The sequence below is a fragment of the Megalopta genalis genome, unplaced genomic scaffold (genome assembly GCF_051020955.1).
Source record: "Megalopta genalis isolate 19385.01 unplaced genomic scaffold, iyMegGena1_principal scaffold0538, whole genome shotgun sequence".
Lineage (NCBI taxonomy): Eukaryota > Metazoa > Arthropoda > Insecta > Hymenoptera > Halictidae > Megalopta > Megalopta genalis.
The window spans coordinates 61,291-68,435 of record NW_027476607.1 but is presented as its reverse complement, the minus strand read 5'-3'; positions in this window follow the sequence as shown (position 1 = coordinate 68,435).

The following is a 7,145-nucleotide window of genomic DNA, read 5'->3' as shown; positions in this document are numbered from 1 at the left end:
GCACGAATTTCAATCGAAATCGTGTGTTTCGCATGATATTGAAGCTAAATCGTATGTTTCGCGTTGATTTAAAGCTAATTCGTGTATTTCGCGAGAATCTGAAGCTAAATTGTTCATTTCGCATAAATTTGAAGCTAAATCGTTTGTTTACAACCCCTATTTTGCATGAACTTGAAGCGAAATCGTGTGTTTCGCATGATATTGGAGCTAAATCGTATGTTTCGCGTTGATTTAAAGCTAAGTCGAGTATTTCGTATGAATCTGAAGTTAAGTTGTTCATTTCGTAGGAATTTGAAGCAAAATCGATTATTTACAATCGTTAATTCGCACGAATTTCAATCGAAATCGTCTATATCGCATGATATTGAAGCTAAATCGTATGTTTCGCGTGAATTTGAAGCTGATTCGTGTATTTCGCATGAATCTGAAACTAAATTGTTCATTTCGCATAAATTTGAAGCTAAATCGTTTGTTTACAACCCTTTTTCGCACGAATTTGAAGCGAAATCGTGTGTTTCGCATGAATCTGAAGCTAAATTGTTCATTTCGCATAAATTTGATGCTAAATCGTTTCTTTAAAATCGCTATTTCGCACGAATTTGAAGCGAAATCGTGTGTTTCGAATGATATTCAAGCTAAATCGTTTGTTTCGCGTGAATTTGAAGCTGATTCGTGTATTTCGCATGAATCTGAAGCTAAATTGTTCATTTCGCATAAATTTGAAGCTAAATCGTTTGTTTAAAATCGCTATTTCGCACGAATTTCAATCGAAATCGTGTGTTTCGCATGATATTGAAGCTAAATCGTATGTTTCGCGTTGATTTAAAGCTAATTCGTGTATTTCGCGAGAATCTGAAGCTAAATTGTTCATTTCGCATAAATTTGAAGCTAAATCGTTTGTTTAAAGTCGCAATTTCGCACGACTTTCAATCGCAATCGTTTATATTGCATGATATTGAAGTCAAAGCGTTTGTTTCGTGTGAATTTGAAGCTAATTCGTGTATTTCGCATGAATCAGAAACTAAATTGTCCATTTCGCAAGTTTTGAAGCTAAATTGTTCATTTCGCATGAATTTGAAGCTAAATAGTTTGTTTAAAATCGCTATTTCGCACGAATTTGAATCGAGATCGTGTATACCGCATGATATTAAAGTTAAATCGTTTCTTTCTCGTGAATTTGAAGCTGATTCGTGTATTTCGCATGAATCTGAAGCTAAATTGTTCATATCGCATGAATTTGAAGCTAAATCGTTTGATTAAAATCGCTATGTCGCACGAATTTCAATCGCAGTCGTGTGTTTCGCATGATATTGAAGCTAAATCGTATGTTTCGCGTTGATTTAAAGCTAATTCGTGAATTTCGCATGAATCTGAAGTTAAATTGTTCATTTCGCATGAATTTGAAGCTAAATCGTTTGTTTAAAATCGTTATTTTGCACGAATTTGAAGCGAAATCGTGTGTTTCGCATGATATTGAAGCTAAATCGTATGAGTCGCGTTGATTTAAAGCTAATTCGTGTATTTCGCATGAATCTGAAGCTAAATTGTTCATTTCGCATGAATTTGAAGCTAAATAGATTGTTTAAAATCGCTATTTCGCACGAATTTGAAGCGACATCGTGTGTTTCGCATGATATTGAAGCTAGATCGTATGTTTCGCGTTGATTTAAAGCTAATTCGTCTATTTCGCATCACTTTGAAGCTAAATTGTTCATTTCGCATGAATTTGAAGCTAAATCGTTTGTTTAAAATCGCTATTTCGCACGAATTTGAATTGAGATCGTGTATATCGCATGATATTGAAGTTAAATCGTTTGTTTCGCGTGAATTTGAAGCTGATTCGTGTATTTCGTATCAATCTGAAGCTAAATTGTTCATATCGCACTGATTTGAAGCTAAATCTTGTGTATGACATGGATTTGAAGCTAAACCTTCTACATCGAATTGATTCGAAGCTAAATCATGTGTATCGCATGGATTTGAAGCTACCTCGTTTGTTTCGCATGCAGTTGTAGCTAAATAATGTATATCACAAGTATTTGTAGCTAAACCATTTGTTTTGCATGGATTTGAAGTTAAGCCTTCTACTTCGCATTCATTTGAAGCTAAATCATTTGTTTCGCATGGATTTGAATCTAAGCCTAGTCCTTCGAATTGATTTGAAGCTAAATCATGTGTTTCGTATGGATTTGAAGCTAAACCTTCTACAGCGCATTGTTTTGAATCTAAACCTTCTATATTCTATTGATTTGAAGCTAAACCTACTATATTCTATTGATTTGAAGCTAAACTTTCTACCTCTTATTGATTTGAAGCTAAACCTTCTACCTCTTATTGATTTGAAGCTAAACCTTCTACATCGCATTGATATGAAGCTAAATCATGTGTATCGCATGGATTTGAAGCTAACTCGTTTGTTTCGCATGCAGTTGTAGCTAAATAATGTATGTCACAAGTATTTGTAGCTAAACCATTTGTTTTGCATAGATTTGTAGCTAAGCCTTCTACTTCGCATTCATTTGAAGCTAAATCATTTGTTTCGCATGGATTTGAATCTAAGCCTTGTCCTTCGAATTGATTTGAAGCTAAATCATGTGTTTCGTATGGATTTGAAGCTAAACCTCCTACATCGCATTGATTTGAAGTTAAACCTTCTACATTCTATTGATTTGAAGCTAAACCTTCTACCTGTTATTGTTTTGAAGCTGAACCTTCTATATCGCATTGATTTGCAGCTAAATCATGTGTTTCGCATGGTTTTGAAGCTAACTCGTTCGTTGCGCATGCAGTTAAATCCAAATAACGTATATCACAAGTATTTGAAGCTAAACTATTTGATTCGCATGGATTTGAAGTTAAGCCTTCTACTTCGCATTAATTGGAAGTTAAATCACGTGTTTTGCATGGTTTTGAAGCTAAACCTTCTACATCGCATTGATTTGAATCTAAATCATGTGTTTCGCATGCAGTTGAAGCTAAATCATGTCTTTCACAAGTATTTGAAGATGAACCATTTGAATCGCATTGATTTGAACCCGAGCCTTCTACTTCGCACTGATTTGCAGCTAAATAATGTGTTTCGCATGGATTTGAAGCTAACTCGTTCGTTGCGCATGCAGTTAAATCTAAATAACGTATATCACAAGTATTTGAAGCTAAACCATTTGATTCGAATGGATTTGAAGCTAAGCCTTCTACTTCGCATTAATTGGAAGTTAAATCACGTGTTTTGCATGGATTTGAAGCTAAACCTTATACATCGCATTGATTTGCAGCTAAATCATGTGTTTCGCGTGGATTTGAAGCTAACTCGTTCGTTTCGCATCCATTTGAAACTATATCATTTATATCGCAAGTATTTGAAGCTAAATCATATGTGCCGCATTGATTTGAAGCTGAACCTTCTACATCACATTGATTTGCAGCTAAATCATTTGTTTCGCATGGATGTGAATCTAAGCCTTGGCCTTCGAATTGATTTGAAGCTAAATCATATGTTTCGTATGGATTTGAAGCTAAACCTTCTACATCGCATTGATTTGAAGCTAAATCATGTGTCTCGCATGGAATTGGAGCTACCTCGTTTGTTCCTACAGCTTTTGAAACTATATCACTTATATCGCAAGTATTTGAAGCTAAATCATGTGTATCGCATGGATTTGAAGCTAACTCGTTTGTTTCGCATGCAGTTGTAGCTAAATAATGTATATCACAAGTATTTGTAGCTAAACCATTTGTTTCGCATGAATTTGAAGCTAAGCCTTCTACTTCGCATTGATTTGAAGCTAAATCATTTGTTTCGCATGGAATTGAAGCTACCTCGTTTGTTCCTCCAGCTTTTGAAGCTGTATCACTAATATCGCAAGTATTTGAAGCTAAATCATATGTGTCGTATGGATTTGAAGCAGAACCTTCTTCATCGCATTGATTTGCAGCTAAATCATGTGTTTCGCATGGATTTGAAGCTAACTCGTCCGTTTCGCCTGTATTTGAAGCTAGATCACTTATATCGCAAGTATTTGAAGCTAAATCATGTGATTCGTTTGATTTGAAGCTAAACCTTCAACATCGCATTGACTTGCAGCTAAATCTAGTGTATCGCACGGATATGAATCTAAACCTTATACATCGCATTGATTTGCAGCTAAATCATATGTTTCGCGTGGATTTGAAGCTAACTCGTTCGTTTCGCCACCATTTGAACCTATATCACTTATATCGCAAGTATTGAAGCTAAATCATATGTGCCGCATGGATTTGAAGCTGAACCTTCTACATCACATTGATTTGCAGCTAAATCATTTGTTTCGCATGGATGTGAATCTAAGCCTTGGCCTTCGAATTGATTTGAAGCTAAATCATATGTTTCGTATGGATTTGAAGCTAAACCTTCTACATCGCATTGATTTGAAGCTAAATCATGTGTCTCGCATGGAATTGAAGCTACCTCGTTTGTTCCTACAGCTTTGAAACTATATCACTTATATCGCAAGTATTTGAAGCTAAATCATGTGTATCGCATGGATTTGAAGCTAACTCGTTCGTTTCGCCTCCATTTGAACCTATATCACTTATATCGCAAGTATTTGAAGCTAAATCATATGTGCCGCATGGATTTGAAGCTGAACCTTCTACATCACATTGATTTGCAGCTAAATCATTTGTTTCGCATGGATGTGAATCTAAGCCTTGGCCTTCGAATTGATTTGAAGCTAAATCATATGTTTCGTATGATTTGAAGCTAAACCTTCTACAACGCATTGATTTGAAGCTAAATCATGTGTCTCGCATGGAATTGAAGCTACCTCGTTTGTTTCGCCTGCATTTGAAGCTATATTACTTATATTTGCAAGTATTTGAAGCTAAACCATTTGTTTCGCATGGATTTGAAGCTAAGCCTTCTACTTCGCATTGATATGAAGCTAAATCATGTGTTCCGCATGGATTTGAAGCTAACACGTTCGTTTTTCCTGCTTTTGAACCTACTTCATATATATCGCAAGTAATTGAAGCTAACTCGTTTGTTTCGCATACATTTGAAGCCGTCTCCTTTATATTCGCAAGTATTTGACGCTAAATCATTCGTTTCGCATGGATTTGAAGCTAATCCTTCTTCTAGGAATTGATTTGAAAATAAATCGTGTGATTCGCATGGATTTGAAGCTAACTCGTTTGTTTTCCTGCTTTTGAACCTATTTCATTTATATCGCAAGTATTTGAAGCTAACTCGTCTGTTTCGCATACATTTGAAGCTGTCTCCCTTACATTGGCAAGTATTTGACGCTAAATCATTCGTTTCGCATGGATTTGAAGCTAAGCCTTCTACATCGCATTGATTTGAAGCTAAATCATGTGTATCGCATGGATTTTGCAACTAACTCGTTTGATTCGTCTGCATTTGGAGCTATATCAGTTATATCGCAAGTATCTGATGCTAAATCGTTTGTATGGCATGGATTTTAAGCTAACTCGTTTGTTTCGCATGCAGTCGAAGCTAAATCATGTATTTCAAATGTATTAGAAGCTAAACAATTTGATTCGCAGGATTTGGACCTAAGCCTACTACTTCGCATTGATTTGAAGCTAAATCAAAAGATCCGCATGTATTTGAAGATAACGCGTTTGTTTCGCATGCAGTTGATGCCAAATCATGTATATCACTAGTAGTTGAAGCTAAATCATGTGTTTCGCACGGACGTGAAGCTAACTCGTTTGTTTTTGTCTGCATTTGAAGCTGTTTCATTTATATCGCAAGTATTTGAATCTAACTCGTTTGTTTCGCATGCATTTGAAGCGGTATCCCTTATATTCGCAAGTATTTGAAGCTAAATCATACGTTTCCCATGGATTTGAAGCTGCACCTACTACATCGCATTGATATGAAGCTAAAACATGTGTTCCGCATGGATTTGAAGCTAACTCGTTCGTTTTTCCTGCTTTTGAACCTACTTCATTTATATCGCAAGTATTTGAAGCTAACTCGTTTGTTTCGCATACATTTGATGCCGTCTCCTTTATATTCGCAAGTATTTGACGCTAAATCATTCGTTTCGCATGGATTTGAAGCTAATCCTTCTTCTAGGAATTGATTTGAAAATAAATCGTGTGATTCGCATGGATTTGAAGCTAACTCGTTTGTTTTCCTGCTTTTGAACCTATTTCATTTTTATCGCAAGTATTTGAAGCTAACTCGTCTGTTTCGCATACATTTGAAGCTGTCTCCCTTATATTGGCAAGTATTTGACGCTAAATCATTCGTTTCGCATGGATTTGAAGCTAAGCCTTCTACATCGCATTGATTTGAAGCTAAATCATGTGTATCGCATGGATTTTGCAACTAACTCGTTTGATTCGTCTGCATTTGGAGCTATATCAGTTATATCGCAAGTATCTGATGCTAAATCGTTTGTATGGCATGGATTTGAAGCTAAACCTTCTATGTCGCATTGATTTGCAGCTAAACCATGTGTATCGCATGGAGTTGAAGCTAACTCGTTCGTTTCGCCTGCAGTTGAAGCTAAATCATGTATATCACAAATATTTGAAGCTAAACCATTTGTTTCGCATGGATGTGAAGCGACACCTTCTACTTCGTTTTGATTTGATGACAAATCATGTTTTTCGCTTTCATTTGAAGCCAAATCATGTGTTTCGCATGGATTTGAAACTAACTCTTTGTTTCGCTTCCATTTGAAGCTATATCACTTATATCGCAAGTATCTGATGCTAAATCATTTGTTTCGCATGGATTTGAAGATAATTCTCCTACATCGCATTAATTTGCAGATAAATCATGTGTTTCGCATATACTTGAAGCTAACTCGTTTGTTTTGCACGCAGTTGAAGCTAAATCATTTATATCACAAGTATTTGAAGGTGATCCATTTCATTCGCATAAATATTAAGCTAAACCATGTTTTTCGAATGAATTTGAAGCTAAATCATGTGTGTCGCATGGATTAGAAGCTAACTCGTTTGTTCCGCATGCAGTTGAAGCTAAATCATGTATAAAACAAGTATTTGAAGCTGAAATATTCGTTCCGCATGGATTGGAAACTAAGCCTCCTACTTCGCATTGATTTGAAGATAAATCATGTGTTCCGCATGGATTAGATCATACATCGTTTGTTTCGCATGCAGTTGAA